Consider the following 16,391-nt stretch of genomic DNA (forward strand, 5'->3'; position numbering starts at 1 on the left):
AGTAGAAATTCATAGCTTGCTCCTCAGACATCTATTAATCCCTTCTGCTTATCGTACTTCTCTTTTCATGGTGGTTTTCATCCTAGCTTGATAGTTATGTGCACATCATTCCCCCTACAGTGAGCTCCTCCAGACCAGCGGGGTCATAGTCACTTGAGCACTCTCAAAACCCAACTCAGTAAGAGTTACATAAATACAAGGTATATTCTTAATTAAAAGACTACTAGGTAGAACATGATATTAATGGGAACATCCAGAGAATAAAAATATAGATATGAAAGGAAGACACAAAAAGGTCTAAAGCATGGTAAGGTTTTGTAATCATTACCAAGTGGTAACTGCTTAGATGGAAATATTGCTTGTGCTGCATATTTAGAAGGAGAAAAATCAAATTCTTTTAGGAGTAGGTATGAAAATGTACTGAGCTGATATCATAAATCAGAGGAGCACTGGGCCATCTGTCAGCTACCCTATGTCAGTGTCATCAGCCAGCACACAAAGACTGGCCCCAACCCCTGTGCAGGGTGACAAAGCCAGTGCTCTCAGTAACCTATGGGAATTGGACAGCATAGCTTAGGAGAAGCTTTTTCAATAAAGTTTGTATCAATTTGATTCTTATTCGTGCAATTACACTGTCCTCAAAAACTCAAGCCTTGGGATTCAAATGAGAACCCCTTCTCTCACTCTGAGAACTTCCTCTGGACCATTAAAAAGAAAGGTAAATTTCCTTCATGTTATCATTTGGATAGTTTCAAATAATCTAACATATGAACAATATCTGATATTTTTTAAAAGCCTGTTGGGGTGGGCTTCCCTGGTGGTGCAGTGGTTGAGAATCTGCCTGCCAATGCAGGGGACACGGGTTCAAGCCCTGGTCCGGGAAGATCCCACATGCCGCGGAGCAGCTAAGCCCATGCGCCACAACTACTGAGCCTGCGCTCTAGAGCCCGCGAGCCACAACTGCTGAGCACGCCCAGAGCCCGTGCTCCGCAACAAGAGATGCCCCCGCGATGAGAAGCCCGCACACCGCAACGAAGAGTAGCCCCCCCTCGCCGCAACTAGAGAGAGCCGGCGCGCAGCAACGAAGACCCAACGCAGCCAATTAATTAATTAATTAATTAATTAATTAAAGGTCTCATTTAAAAAAAGAAAAAACCTGTTGCGGGGGGCAACCCATGTATCAGGGCACACTGGATGTGTCTACGAAGATGGAAAAATTAAAAAGGAAGAGAAAAGTTATCACATTTGTACTTCACCACTCAGGGTTTTATTTAGTCAACTTTAATTCAGTTTCCAGTTCTTAATTAAGCTTCAGGACACTTTCCCACAAGCCGCGGAAGCTAAAGATACCTTCAGGGCCACCTTAGGCCAGGGGAAAGGTAACTTCACAGGAAATGAAACCAGGCAAAAGAGCGAGAGCACAAGTGATGACAGTCGGAGAGATCAAGATAAGGGCTAGAGGGGGTGCTAAGGTGGCCAACAGAGGAAGCGAAACTTCAAACCTGTGTAGACTCATCATTTTCCACAAGAAAGTCACCCACTCCTGCCCCAACCTGACCTTCACCCCCATCTTCTTTGCTCATCATTATGGCCTTTCTTCATTTTTAACATTTTAGATTGATAAAAAGCAGCCAACCGAAAGCCCCGCCCTGCCAAATGCTTGATTAGCCAAATCGCCAGCAGCAAGCTGCACCTCCGCACACACCTTTTCTGCCACAACGTCCCCCAAACTTGGCCAACCTGGGGCCCTGAAACACTACCAGGCTCCCAGTATATGAACAAAGGCGCTGGGGAGGTGCTTGGATTTTGCAGTCGCGGTACAGGCAATGGAGCAGGATGGCTAAGCCCCCTGTGTTAGAATCCGGGCATCACTGCATATCCCTGTGTAACCCTGGGCAAGCTATTTACCTTCTCGATGCCTCCATTTCCTCATCTGTCCACTAACGACAGTCACCATATGCCATCAAATTTAAGTTGTCCACCAATTCTAAGACATATGCATAGTTTTCATATTTCAACATTTCTGAAACCAGATGGTGTCTTACTATCATCAAGAGCGTCTTTCAATTAACTGTAGGGTTTATTTTTCTTTCTTAGAAGTACATCAAATGCCATCTTACAAGTGATGGCACCTTAACGTCTATGAAATATTGTAGCACCTATTTCATAGGGGTTTTGGTAAAGATTAAACTTGTTAATATAATGTTAGTATTTAGAATAGTGCTTGGCCCTGAGTGAGATGTGCAATTATTATTAGTTAAATTTATGATGCTGAAAATGGCTGCGGTCATAAGATTAAATCCTCCTATTATTAACCATAAACTGTGTGTTAGAATGATGGTTAATGCAGAGGTGTGGGGAGGGATGGTGAAATACCTAATTAAAATCTGATTTATCCCCAGCCCTTGGCACTGTGCCTGGCACATAGTAAGTTCTCAGTAAGCAACTGCTGACTAAAGCAACTGAATGTACAACCCAGCCTTATTCATGCCACAAGACTCCTTGCAACAAACAAAACATCTAATATCCCTTTATATAAAGGGAAACCAGTAGGTACATGGCTCTTTAATGTTAAATTACATATAACAGATTCCTACTTTTTAAAGGCTGGGAACATTTTTCTAGATCAAGACTTTGGGCAGATTTTCTCCCCCATAACGGCCCCTCTACTTCGACTGTCCGCAAATTTAAATCCTGAACCCCATCTGTCAAGGCCCAATTCAAATTTCATTTCTTCTAAGATTTTTTCCCCATCTTATCCTCCCTCTTTCTATTCCCACCCTCACATTCATCTCAGCCACCATACTCACTTTATTTGGACCTCACTGGACAGAAGAACACTACCTGTGCTAAAATATTATATCAGAATGGGAACTCTGTCTTAATTGTCATTGCCTCCCCTGTAAGGTCTCACACAGAGTCCATCTGCTTATATTTGAATTGGGGCCCTTCCCCACAAAAAAAAAAAAAAAAAAAAAAAAAAGATACTGAAGTTCGAACCCCAGTACCTCAGAATGTAACCTTATTTGGAAATAGAGTCGTTGCAGATATAATTAGTTAAGATGAGGTGATACTGGAGTACAGTGGGACCCTAACCCAGTATGACTAGTGTTCTTATGAGAAGATGCCATGTGAAGACACAGAGATACAGAGAGAACATCATGTGAAGATGGAGACCAATATTGCAGTGATGTATCTACCAGCCAAGGAAGCACAAGGACTGTAGGCCTGGACCAGAAGCTAGGAGGAGAGAGGCATGGAATATATTCTTCCTCATGGCCCTCAGAAGGAACCAACCCTGCTGACATGTTGACTTCAGACTTCTAATATCCAGAGCTGTGAGAAAATAAATTTCTGCTGTTTTCAGGTACCTAGTTTATGGTACTTTGTCATAGCAGCCCTGGAAAACTAACATCTCTCCTCACTTTGAGGCTGTGACACTGGACTCTCTTTATTGTTGTTCTTCTTCTCTGGCCAGCCTTTTCTAATCTTCTTGGTGGGCTCAGTCCCTTGTTTCAAGCCTTTAAAAGTTGGGGATTCTCCAGGGTTGGCCCCAAGACTTCTTTTCTTCTGACACTAAATAACCTCCTTTACATCCTCTCATCTACCCCCAATTCAATTACCATCTATATGCTGATGGCTCCCAAATTTCTATCTCCAATCTATCCTCTCCTCTAGATCCATATGTGCAACTGGCTACTTGACATCTCCACATAGATAGTTCAAAGCCACTTTATACTCAACAAATCCAAAAACTGACGTCACCACTCCCTGACACCAGGCTCCTCTCAGGCCAATGAACGGCAACTCTGCCCATTAAGGTGCACAGGCCACACACAGGATTCATTCTTGGCTATTTCCTCTCCTTCACTCTCCACATCCAATCCACCATCAAATCCTCTATTTCTCCCCATGGAAATTTCTCAAATCTCCCCACTTTTCCCCATTCTCCGCCTCCACCGCTCCACTGCAGTGGATTAATCCAATGTTAACAATCCACTCCCTAGATTACTGCGATAGCCTCTTGACTAGCTCCAGATCCATTCCTGGCACCCTCCAATTTGCTCCCCAGCAGACTGAGTAATATTCACAAAGCAAATCTGACCCTTTCATCTCCATGCTCAAACAACTTCTTTGGTTTTCCATTCCATTTGTCTTAGGATAAAGACCAAAATCCGAAACCAAGGCTCTGCATGGAATGGCCCTACCGACTCTCCCCCTTTACCTCCCTTACTCTTGAAGGTGCTCCAGCCACAGTAGTGCTCCTTTGATTTTGATGGGACCCATGATCCCGCCCATCACGGGCCGGTGTGCAAGCTGCTCCCTCCACCTGCGGAACCCGCCAACTCCCTTCACTTAGTTAATGTCTTCTCATCAGTCACTCTGGGCTCAACACAACCTTCCTCAGAAGACCTTTCCTTGGCTTCGCCAAGAAGACGAAGCTGCCCCATTCTCCTCTCTCCTCACACCTTACTCTTCTCCTGCATAGCACTTAAGCATAGTTTGTAATTATATATTCATATGATTATTGGATTAATATGGATGAGTGTCCCCCACAAGGGCTGAAACCACAACTTTCTTGTTCCCGCTGTATCTCCAGCTCTTAGAACAGTGTTTGGCATATAAACAGACACTCAATAAATATTTGTTAAGTAACTTAAGGAATAGTAAGCAAACATGATATATGTGTTGAAAGAAGCTACAGTGTTTTAATTGTCTATCATACTGTAATGCAAATTCTTTCTTTATATACAGTACTTTTTAATTTTCCAAAAGCTTCTATTCTAACCCAGTGGACATACAAAAATATTATAGGCAAGTTTAGTTTAGCTAAACTAGATTTTAAACATATTTCTTCTAATATGGTATTGTTAATACATATGTTGCCATAAACAATTATTAATTTCTGTCACTAAAAATTTCAAATCTAATTAGCTAACTTCTTTCCTACTCTTACTCTAATCGTCCACATATGAGTAAGTGAAAGTTAAGTAACAGTTTCATCTGTGATATGCTCTCAGTTTTGCCACCAATTCTTCCTTCTCTAAGATAATCAATCTACTTGATTTGAAAAATAAAATACTCTTAATAGTAGAAAAATAAAGTACTGGTGTTACATCACCAAAATGAGAGTCACTTACTCATCCCAGCCCTATTAAAACATTTTCCTCAAATTTTCCTGAGTGCATGTCTTGGTGTGGTGCTGAGAAGGCCACAGCAACAGCCAGCAGAAGCCACATGTATGACTTCCCTGTAAAGCTCACCCACAGAAGATGGCAACAGGTATGAGTGCATGTGAACTTCAGATTGACAAATTTCATTCTCATTAACAGTGATGATAAAAGAGAATGCAACACATCTTTTCTAAATGATGGGGAAACGTTAGCATTTCAGATTTTATTTTATTTAATGAGAGTCTTATATACAACTTCCAACGATATGTGTACCCAACAGCTGCCACAAACCTTGGACATGATTGTACAAAGAGCAACCACGCTAAGCAATATCCCCAAAATAATCGTATCTGTACATCAGATAAACAAATTCTACCTCTCAAATAGCTTCACACACATTCTCAAAACCATAATATTTTTCCATAATTTTAACAAGAACACTATTAGTACTGAAATGAAACTATCACAACAGTCTCTCTCCTCCCTTTTTCAATACTTTCTTCCTTCAACCCCCCCGACCCTTCTCTTCACCATCCTATTTATTTCTTCTATTAAGCAAACTCAGAGCTAATACTGCAACAGTACCCAGAGTTTTCATGGATGCAAATTCTGCTTCCTACTAGCTACATCTTCCTGGGCCGTATACCCTACTTGGTCCTCTTATCTTTGAATTCAGTTTTGAATTTAGATTCTACTTTAAAAAAAGAAAAACCCTATTAAAGCACTAATAGACTAGACGCCTCCTAACTACAGCATTTGGGCATTCTGTATTGGCTTTCAACTCTGCAGGCCTGTGGCTGTTTCAGAATTGTCTCCCCAAGATTCATGCCCATGAGGTCATGCCCAGCTGACCTCTTTGGAACGTGATGCCATGAAGCACAGCTGTAAAAATAGAGCGCTCTATAAGAACTTCTTATTCACCAATAAACACAATGTGCTTTCAATTTTAGAGAACTAACATGTTCATATCTTATAAGTACAGGGGAAATAAATGAATGAAAGAGCCTTAACTTACACAAATGTTTTTCTCTCATGACCAAGCAATGTAAAAACAAACTGACACATACAGGTTTCAATAATTTTGAAAATGAGGATGGCATAAAAGCAATTTAACTGAGAGAGCCTGAAGTCTCAGATTAAATCATTCTCACCATGATTTTTTTAATATAAATATCTGTTATTAACACATTCATGGGTTTCTTCATAGTATATAATACCTTACATATTATTTTACTTTTAAGTCATACAATTTAGATTGTTCTATTTTTTAAAACATATTTTCCACTTTGATTTAAATGTCTTTGTTAACTCCAAGTCACTGATCTATCCCATATTCTACCTAGTTTAATGACATTTTCATTCACTCACACTGGATTTCTTAATTCCAGTGTATTTGCCATTTTAAAAAAAATTTTAGGTCTATAAAAACACAAGCAAAAAGAACTGTCAAAAATTATAGAGACCTTTAAAGTAAGTCAGCTCAACTCTCTTTTTTCATGAGATATGATCTAAATAAAGTAAATAAAAGGAAAACTAGAAAATAATAGTATGAAATGCATTTTGTATGAAATATATAAAATTCCTCTATCTTCTTCCTGATGACAGAGCTTTGATTCACCCATTTCAGAGCTTCGTATTTTAAGATTTGATTATAATTGTGCTTTAAAAATCAAAAAGTGAATCTTACTAGATTCTCTTTGGTGAGGTCAGGGATGTGTTTTACCAGTGACAGCTCAAATCAGGAACCGTCTACAAATATCTTCTAATTAAATCTAGGTCCACAGTAATCTTCTCACATACAGGCCTTTTTTTCAAATCACATTGCTCTTAATGAAACATATGTCGTAATGCAGTTTATAGGATGGATAAGTTTATTATTATTCTATTCAAAGACCCACTTTTATCAATTTCCTCTTATTTGCCTTCTACAAATAAACTCTATGTTCAAACCTATTAACTTTTAGGAAATAAAACACAATATCCATCATCGGTGCAAGAATAGTAACGTTACATGTTTAAATATTGATAATCATATTCAGTTTAAAAAAACATACCCTGACACAGCTCTCACTCCACTCCTTTCACATTTAGTGTGACTATTCTCAAGTAATATTAATAACTTATAAATAAATATATGCCAACTCCACATTGGTCAGTAATGTTAAAGAGCAAAGAATCTTGGTCCTCAGGGGAGGCAGAAATGTCTCAGCTAAAACCACAGGAGTTAAACAACACTCTACATATTCTTTATTCTGGGTAAAAACAGAGACCTTTCAAGCACATTTTTATGTCCTTAAACATAAACTTTTAAAAAGTATTTCTACAGTAGGAAATTTAGTTTCATCATATGAAGTTATTCTGTTCATTGTAAAGACAAAGTAGTCAAATTTTCTATAAGCCCTGCAAACATTTCCTTTCACACTCATTTCACCTCCAAAGATAAGAATTATAGACCATTTTGCATACCTGCTACATAAGGTCACAGAGTTACAGCTAAAAAGAAAGTCACAAACATAAGAGTAATGTCCCCCCTGTCATCTTCTGCTACTTATTTGTCACTTAGTTATCTTGGTATCTCCAAGAGTCCTGGCTTCCAAAGGTCAGGGCACTTAGAGCTGGCCTTGGTCCAGTGGCTCACAGTGCTACCATTTCCCAGGGGGTTCCAGTGCTGTTCCACTCTTGCACCACCCAGATAACACGTTCCCATTCTAGATTACCACCACTAACAAACTGAGGACCCACCCCCCAAGACCCATACCAGAAAGAGAGCTCATTTGGCTATTCCCCAACTACCAAGAAACAAATTCCCAAATACATCTTAAACTTCAAGACTTTAGGAGCTGGATTATTGTTTGAAATACTTTAAAAAGAAAAAAAGTGCCCTTAGAAAAAGAAAAGAAACTTAACCACTAACAGGGAGAAAGACTTCTTTTTAAAATCAGATTTACTGGGCTTCCCTGGTGGCGCAGTGGTTGAGAGTCTGCCTGCCGATGCAGGGGACACGGGTTCATGCCCCGGTCCGGGAAGATCCCACATGCCGCGGAGCGGCTGGGCCCGTGAGCCATGCCTGCTGAGCCTGTGCGTCTGGAGCCTGTGCTCCGCAGCGGGAGAGGCCACAACAGTGAGAGGCCCACGTAACACAAAAAAAAATAAAATAAAATCAGATTTACTAACCTGGATAAGAGTAATTATCAATCCCATCTGTTTTCAGTAATTCATTCATTCATTCACCCATGTATCCAGCAAATGTATAACAGCTACAGTAAGGAAGCAGGAGGGTCAGTCATGATAAAGAGGTGTCTTGAGGTCTGAATTCAGACTGCCTATTAAACGCAAGCTCTAAAACACACTAGCTTTGTGACCTTGGACAAGATACTTTATCTCTCTGTCCTTCAGTTTTTTCACCTATAAAATGAGGAGACTGAAAGCCCCACCTGATAAGAGGATTTAAAGATATGGATTAAATTAACACACGTAAAGTGCCTAGAAAAGTGCCTGGCACTCAATAAATTTTATTTTTAGTTATCACTATTAACAAAAGCTTGATCAGATTCTAAAGTTACAATGATAAATAAGCTCTATTGCCCGCTCCCAGCTGAAGATGACAATGGAGTGGGGCCATGAACTAACTTTGAACTTGTTTATCCTATCTGAAAACACTAGAGAAAAAAGGATTTTAAACTTCTTTTGGTAATTCGAGGATTTAATCCTAAATCAGAAACTTCTGTGTCTAATTTAAATGTCTTCCCTACACCTACCAATAGTAGGAGCTTAAACAGCCATTCACACGAAATAGCAAATGATAGACAAAAAGGATAGGGAGGGTGGGAGGGAGGGAGAGGCAAGCGGGAAGGGATAGGGGAGCATATGTATATGTATAACTGATTCACTTTGTTATAAAGCAGAAACTAACACACCATTGTAAAGCAATTATACTCCAATAAAGATGTAAAAATAAATAAATAAATAAAAATAATAAATAAAATAAAAAATAAATGCCAGCCATCTCCTAGCTATTAAATCACTTTTCAGTTTTTATCTTACTTTAACTGTCCATAACCTTTGGTATTGACACTCCCTCCCTCTTTGGGGAAACCCTGGCTCCTACGGTATGACTTTCCTGGTTGCCCTCCTATATCTCTGGTCCACATCTTCATGGCCTGGCTTCAGCTTACATCTCTACCCTATTTTTCATGAGCTCCCAATTATCCTTTAAGCTTCACACACACTAAACTACTTAGGATTCCCCAAACTCCCCCATGCATTCTCAAACCCTCACCACACTGTTCTAGAGACCTACTGACCCTCAGAAAAGCTGCTGAGAGAACGGTTCACCCCTCCCCCAAGGATGGCTTAGGGCTCCTTCCAGGTCTTCTTCTCACCCTCTACTTCCTTCTATTTTTGCACTTATTCCACAATATCCTAGTCCTTAGATTACAAGTCAGTTCCCTCGCTAGACCATGATGTCTTTGAGGGTAGCGATGTAAGCTTTCAATTACTATTTGATAATATATAAGTAACTAAAATAGGTAAATAAGTAGACTTTTTACAATTTCCTCCTTACCTAGTATGTATTGAGTGCTTATGATAGACCAAGTACTTTACATATATTAACTCATTTAATCCTCAGAACAACCTTGGAGATTCGTTTTAGGAATTACCCTTGTTGTACAGGTGAGGAAAACCGAGGCTAAGAGACATGATGCAACTTTCCCAAAGTCACATAACTAGAAAGTGGCTGAGGCAATGTTTAAATCCAGGCAGCCCAGCTCGGAAACCCACACTCCTGGTCATGCTCTATACTGCCTCTTCTCCAGCCATAAACCTGATTAAGCAACAGAACTGGCTCTCAACAAGGATGATGAAATTTACATCCCTAGAGTGTTAAATATAGATTTTTTTTTTTTAAAGACCAACTTGCCTCTGGAGGCAAAGGAAAGACCAGATGACCACAGCATGCTCCTTCCACTACTGTATACCTTCTCTCATTATTTTACATACACATCCATACTCTCCACAAAACAAAGAAACATGTTTCAATATAAATTCTGCCCAATATCTAACACACTGAGTATTATCAATAAATCAATAATTATGAACAACTGCATCACTGATAAGGACAAATATTTAAAAGTTAATACTTAAATAAACACGAACTGAAATACAGCTGACACTATAAAGAAAAGAATAAAACAGAGAGGTGATGCTACCTATTACATTTCCCATTATGTTAGCTTCAATCTTCCACATTCTATCAGAACTTGTACTTAGCCCAACCCAACCAAGAGGTTATATTGAACACTTTGGAAAATACTTTTTTTTTTTAAGGCCATTCATATTCACTTCCAAATAATATTCTAGTTGAAATACTTTATCGGATGGAACCCAGTCTGTTTTTCATTCATTGCACCTCAGAGAGGCAGGGAAACTAAGACCCACCATCAAACCAATGCTTTCAGGAATAAAATATCTAAGTTTCCAAGTCCTATAGTCAAGTTACTCATTTTGTCACAAATATTTATTGAGCACATAATTCACAGCTACATAATTTACAAAGCCCAGTGCAAAGCAGAAATACAAGGCCCCTCGTTCAAAAAATAAGAATTTCCAGGCAACAGAGCATTAAACCAAGCTCAGGGGCCTGTGGGACTGCACAGGTCACATACCCACCCATGAAGCTAGCCCTCTTGAGCCCCTAGATTCTATGCTGGGCACAGTCCTAGGCACTGAAAGTAGAGCAGTGGTCTTTTAATCCACAATCCCCAATTCCAGAAAGGTTCACAGGCAACATCAAAGATCCTATTAGGCAGTGAACGGTTAAAGAGAAATAATGTTTAAGAGCTCAAAGAATCTTTGGATCTCATACTGGTATGTAGCGCCTTAGGGTTAAGTGCTAATAAAAATGATTCAAATTCAAGTGGACTGATCTTTTGCTTCACTGAATGTCTTCCTTTGTAAATCAATAGGTCAATACGTTTGTTAAAAAACGATTCTCCTTAGATGAAAAAGGAGGACTACACATTAGTACAGAAAACAAAGCACCCAGGCTGACAATATTGCTAAATATCATGCTTCTTTCAACATTTTTCAACTTACTAAATGCCTACTGTGCATCTACTATGTGTTTACACTTCGTTGAAAAAAATCAAATACCGTCTCATATTCGCTGAATTCAAACCACTGAACAAAAAGAGGACTCTGAAATTACAGCCCAGAAACAGGAAACAGCATCTAAAACATGAGAGATAGTGGCAGCATCTTAGTATCTTCAATGGGCACCTGTGCCCTGGGCATCTGCTCTGGGCAGGGCCCTGCTCTAGGCCTTGAGGAATCAGTGAGGACAAGACAAACTGCCCTGGCTTGTGAAATTCACTGGGAAAGGCAGACAGTAGAAAACAAATTTTTAAAAAAATACTTTTTAAAATATTTCAAATTATGATTCCAAGATACAATGGATTGCATTTATTCTAGGATTTTCCTCCAAGAAGCACAAACTTCTCAGCTGAGAAATAAACAATTTATTCCTCTACCCACCCTACTCAGATTTATAGTTTTGTTCACTATCCAGGCACAAAATTCTCCTGCCACATAAAAAGTAGAATATACCCCCCATAGTAGATATATTTGTAACTCCTATATGAATCAAGTTATATATGTTTGGACCACAATTACAGATGAGGTGTTGGGTTTGGGTTAACATTATAAAAAGGCAGATTCTACGTACAGTCCATGAGAATTCCTCACACAGTGGTTTTTACAAAACAGCACGCTAATCTCCTGGTTGTTATGTGATTTAATTAATGTGTCTAAGGATCCTACTTGGCACCCCCAATGAGATGCTGCATAAAAACTGCGGATTATTGCTAATACAGATCTGGAGTAATTGACCCTTATATTAATACTGCTAAATAAATACTTCCATAATACCAGTGCTGTAAATGTCCAAGCTGGGTTTAAAAGCAGTTAAATCTTATTATAAAGCAAATAGGCATAATGCAGGGGACCCAACTATATTGTGGCCACAAAGGACTGAAACTAATTTCCACTTTAACAGTTTTCCTCGTTATTTTAGAGATTCCTCCTGTGTAATTTTATTATGGGGGAGAGATGGGAAAAAAGAATCACATTAAAACACACACACACACAATCTTGCATTAACGTATTGCTTTCCAGCTTTACAACACATTTTCCCTCAAACCATCCCATTTGCCCCTTGAATCTGTTTAACTACTGAAAGCAAACTTTAATGGAGTCCACTCTCTCTGGCATAATATGGAGCAGTCACAACTTCCCCTCTGTTCTTAACTTCTAACTTTATTTCCTTTAGAGGGTCACCGAGAATATCTGTACAAATATTTTTGTGCATCTCACAACCAAGTAAGAGTGCTATGAAAACAACTTGAATGAGGCTCACATGGTAAAAAGAGAGGATATTTATGTTATATTCTGTCGAAGGAAAAAGTTATCTAAAAAAGATGTAATGTTTAAGTCTATAGCTCTTATTCCAAGGGTACTCAAATACTCTTTAATTCCCATATTGCATAAATCAGCTGAAAGCATCCCAAGGGAAATGACATGGTACTACATCCACATCTAATGATCCTGCGGGAATTTTTTTAAAGGAAAATATTTAGGCAACGATTGTAAAAGCATAGGTCAGTCATTAGCTTTGTGACTCAGTTTGACTTAAAACATGTTAACAGTGTATGTGCCAGTTTAGAATGATTTTCTAGGTTTACTATGTCCTACTAAATTATATTGTCATCTATTAAAATCCTCTCTCTGTCAAGTCTGTGATGTAAGAAACCTTAGCAGACCTCCCAGGGAACCCTGGCATTTTGACCGTGGGACCAAAGGCACAACCTACCATTACAAAGGCCACTCGTGAGTCGACCAGAGAAGTAATCACAATCATGACCGCCCAGCCGATGTTACTATTACTCTTCTTTACCATGCTCACTAGTATAGGAAAGAGGCAAGATTCATGTGACTAAATAATAGATTATTATTGAACATTGATTCTAAAATGTAACTCAAAAGATCATTAATGCAAAGTAAAACACGTGTTATTAAAAAGGCTGGATTTGCTTGGCTTTAATTTTTTAAGCCTATCCATAGCAAAAAAAAAAAAAGTAGAAAAATAGTAAAAAAAAGAAAAAAAAACTGCATCTATAATTTGAGCATAGTAAATCCAGGGCCACAGTACTGTTCCTAAATTCACAAGATCATAAGCATTTTTTCAAATAAGATTCACGACCTAAATAACAACGATGAAAATCATAAATACTGAGTTTTCTTGTAATGATTCTGTCTCGAAGAGTATAAGGGCACGACGCTTGTGCTTTGCACTAAACATCCTATCTTTGCTTTGCTTCCACAACAAAGTAAAAAGGTGACATAAGTAGGGTGAAACAAGAGGTTGCCTGTAGGGCTTTGTAAAAAGAAAGATGGTACATTCTGTCAAGGCAATGAACAAGTCCGCTCAGGCCCTCTGCAGCCAGTATTATTTAGCACTATCCGCCCCAAGGCTTCTGGTCCAGCGGACCTGGGTTCTCTATGATGCAAGTGCCACGGTCTCCCCCAAGGCCTGTGACGCCCGATCTCCCGGCCCTTCCTGCACAGCGGAGTCCCCAGGCAGGCTCGGCAGAGGGAGCCTTGGCAAAGTCGGTGCCTTCTCAGGGTGCCCTGCCCCCGGGGGAGCCGGCGGCGCCGCAGCCCCGAAACTAGGTCTGGGCCGGCGCAGCGGGAGCACGAGCACGAGCCCCACTTTCTCCGGGCAGGAAGCGGGGAGGCCGAGAGCATTTCCTGTTGTGCAGCTGAAACCGGCGGAGACGTCACCGCATTCACACTCTCTCGGGTGTCAGCGGCCTGGGGGGGCCCAAGTTCAGCCCCTTCCTGGGCGGGCGGCCCGGACTCCCCGGGGCTGCAAGGACCCCGGCGCCGGGGACCGCGCGGGAGCCGTTTCTCCGCCCGCCCGGGTCAGCCCAGCCTGGCCCGGCCCGGCCGCCCGTCCTCCTGCTTCTTCCGTGGAGTGAGGGGAAAGGCGTGGGTTTCCAGGTGCTCGGAGGAAGCAGTTTCCTGGCGCAAGTTTCGTTTCTTAATTTTTCACGTAATTTCCCCCAAGATGACTTTTTCTCCAGTAGGATTATTTTTAAATAAACAAAAGTGAAAAGCACGTCAGTGTTGTTGCAATTATGTTTTCTCCTCGTTTGCCATCTCCTGTTTGTGGAGTCCTTAAGTAACTGTCAGGTGTAAGAGGAAAAAGAACATTTCTCTCCTGCACAGCTCCAGTGAGGTCAAAGAAGGCAAGAAGACACCCCTTAGGCGTTTCTAAAAGCATATTCTGAACGTTTTCATTATTAAAATACCCACTACACAACATATAAAGTCCTTTTACTTATTAGGTCCTAAGTTATCATATCTCATCTAATATTTTAAAAAATCAGAGTCTCTTAAGAATCAGCCTTGTACGTATTCACTTTAATGGCACACAAAATTTTTGGCCAGGATGTTTTAAAATGGAAATTACTTATTCATATAAAAATAATGGTGATTTTTAAAGTTTCCTTTATCCTAAATTTCCAGCCTTCCATTTAGTTACAAACCATAAACCAGATGATAACCACGTGTAATTCCAGAGAACAGTGACTTAAGGTTAATAAGGGTTAAAAATGAGACCATAATGTATTGTATAATCATTTTTAAATAAAAACTGAATGAGCTTAACAAATTATAGATTCTGTTCTAGTGAATCAATGTTACAGATGTTATACTGTGCCATTTAACATTTGAACGAAGCGATGTTTCACATCAGGACATGGAATTTAAATATTTAGGGCTTTACCATGGACTTTAGGTGATAATGACATGTCATTGTAGGTTCATTGATCGTAATCAGTGTACCACTCTGTGCAAGACTTTAATAGTGGAGGAGGCATGCTGGGGGGAGGAGGGGAGGAGGGAGCGGGAAGAGGTGGATGGGAGCCAAGGGAGTATATGGACGTCTCTATTCCACTCAATTTTTTTTTTTTTTTTTTTTTTTTTTTTTTGGTACGCAGGCCTCTCACTGTTGTGGCCTCTCCCAATGCGGAGCACAGGCTCCGCACGCGCAGGCTCAGCGGCCATGGCTCACGGGCCCAGCTGCTCCGCGGCATGTGGGATCCTCCCGGACCGGGGCACGAACCCGTGTCCCCTGCATCGGCAGGCGGACTCTCAACCACTGCGCCACCAGGGAAGCCTTATTACACTCAATTTTGAGGTGAACCTAAAACTGCTCTAAAAAAATAAAGTCTATTTTTAAATACATTTAGGCTGCTAAAAGAATCATGATATTGAAAATGTGCACTGCATTGTAACCAATAGATCCACAAGTAAATGAATCTAAAGACTTACAAATCATCATCTTGATGCTTTCATGAAGTTCATCATCCAGGTCTACCCCTCTATGATAAAGAAATTACTTTTTTTCATTTTTCGGCCACGCAGCTTGTGGGATCTTAGGTCCCCGAACAAGGATTGAACCCAGGCCCACGGCAGTGAAAATGCTGAGTACTAACCACCAGACCACCAGGGAACTCCCAGAAGCTACATTTTTTTAAGTTTACTAAAATTTTCTTTTTTTTTTTTTTTTTTTTTACATTTTAAACATACATGAAAGACTTTACGATTTAGTAAATGTTAGTTGTCCTATCCAGGCATGTACTACCTAAGGGCAATATGGAAGGTAAGCTTGGCTTCTACTCAAAGTGATCCAAAGCCCCTGAGAACTTCTGCTGTCCTATTTTCCAAACATCTGAATAACACAATGGGATATTTTATTACCTAATAATATCAAAGTGGCACAGTTTATTAGAATTAACATTTATTTCACATATATTCCCTATCCCCATTTTATCAAGAAATTGGCTCAGAGAACACAGGACTAGCATAGATGTACGGACCTCAGATGGGCTCCTTCCAATCTTTTTGAAAAGGAATAGCAAACCCTTCCTATTTCCACACTCCTACTTCCAAACTAAAACCACCCCTTCTGTACTACATAAGATGTTCTTAGCTAGCTTGGTAGCCAGCGCCTCTGTGATATGAGTGCTGGGAGAGGCCTGGGAAATAATCAAACTGTTATTTACTTAGTTTGAATACAGCAACTTTTAAGCAACTTCCCTGGGCTTCCCAAGTTGTATCGAAGGATTCTCGATTGTAAAAGTGTTTCCGAATGTG

General features: G+C 40.1%; 1 protein-coding gene across 17 annotated transcripts in view; it reads right to left on the reverse strand.

Moving 5' to 3' along the window:
* Positions 1–16,391, reverse strand: part of HIVEP2 (HIVEP zinc finger 2) — a 196,041-nt gene that overhangs the window by 159,913 nt on the left and 19,737 nt on the right. The window contains exon 1 of one of the 17 annotated variants that reach the window (XM_081251274.1): positions 13,042–13,121. The exons of the other annotated variants lie outside the window; for them this stretch is intronic. The gene's annotated coding sequence lies outside the window, so the exon portion shown is untranslated. Of the gene's footprint in view, positions 1–13,041; positions 13,122–16,391 lie in introns of those variants that run through there. 17 annotated transcript variants of the gene reach the window in all.

This window comes from Mesoplodon bidens (assembly GCF_964165515.1).
Source record: "Mesoplodon bidens genome assembly, chromosome: 12".
NCBI classification, from domain to species: domain Eukaryota; kingdom Metazoa; phylum Chordata; class Mammalia; order Artiodactyla; family Ziphiidae; genus Mesoplodon; species Mesoplodon bidens.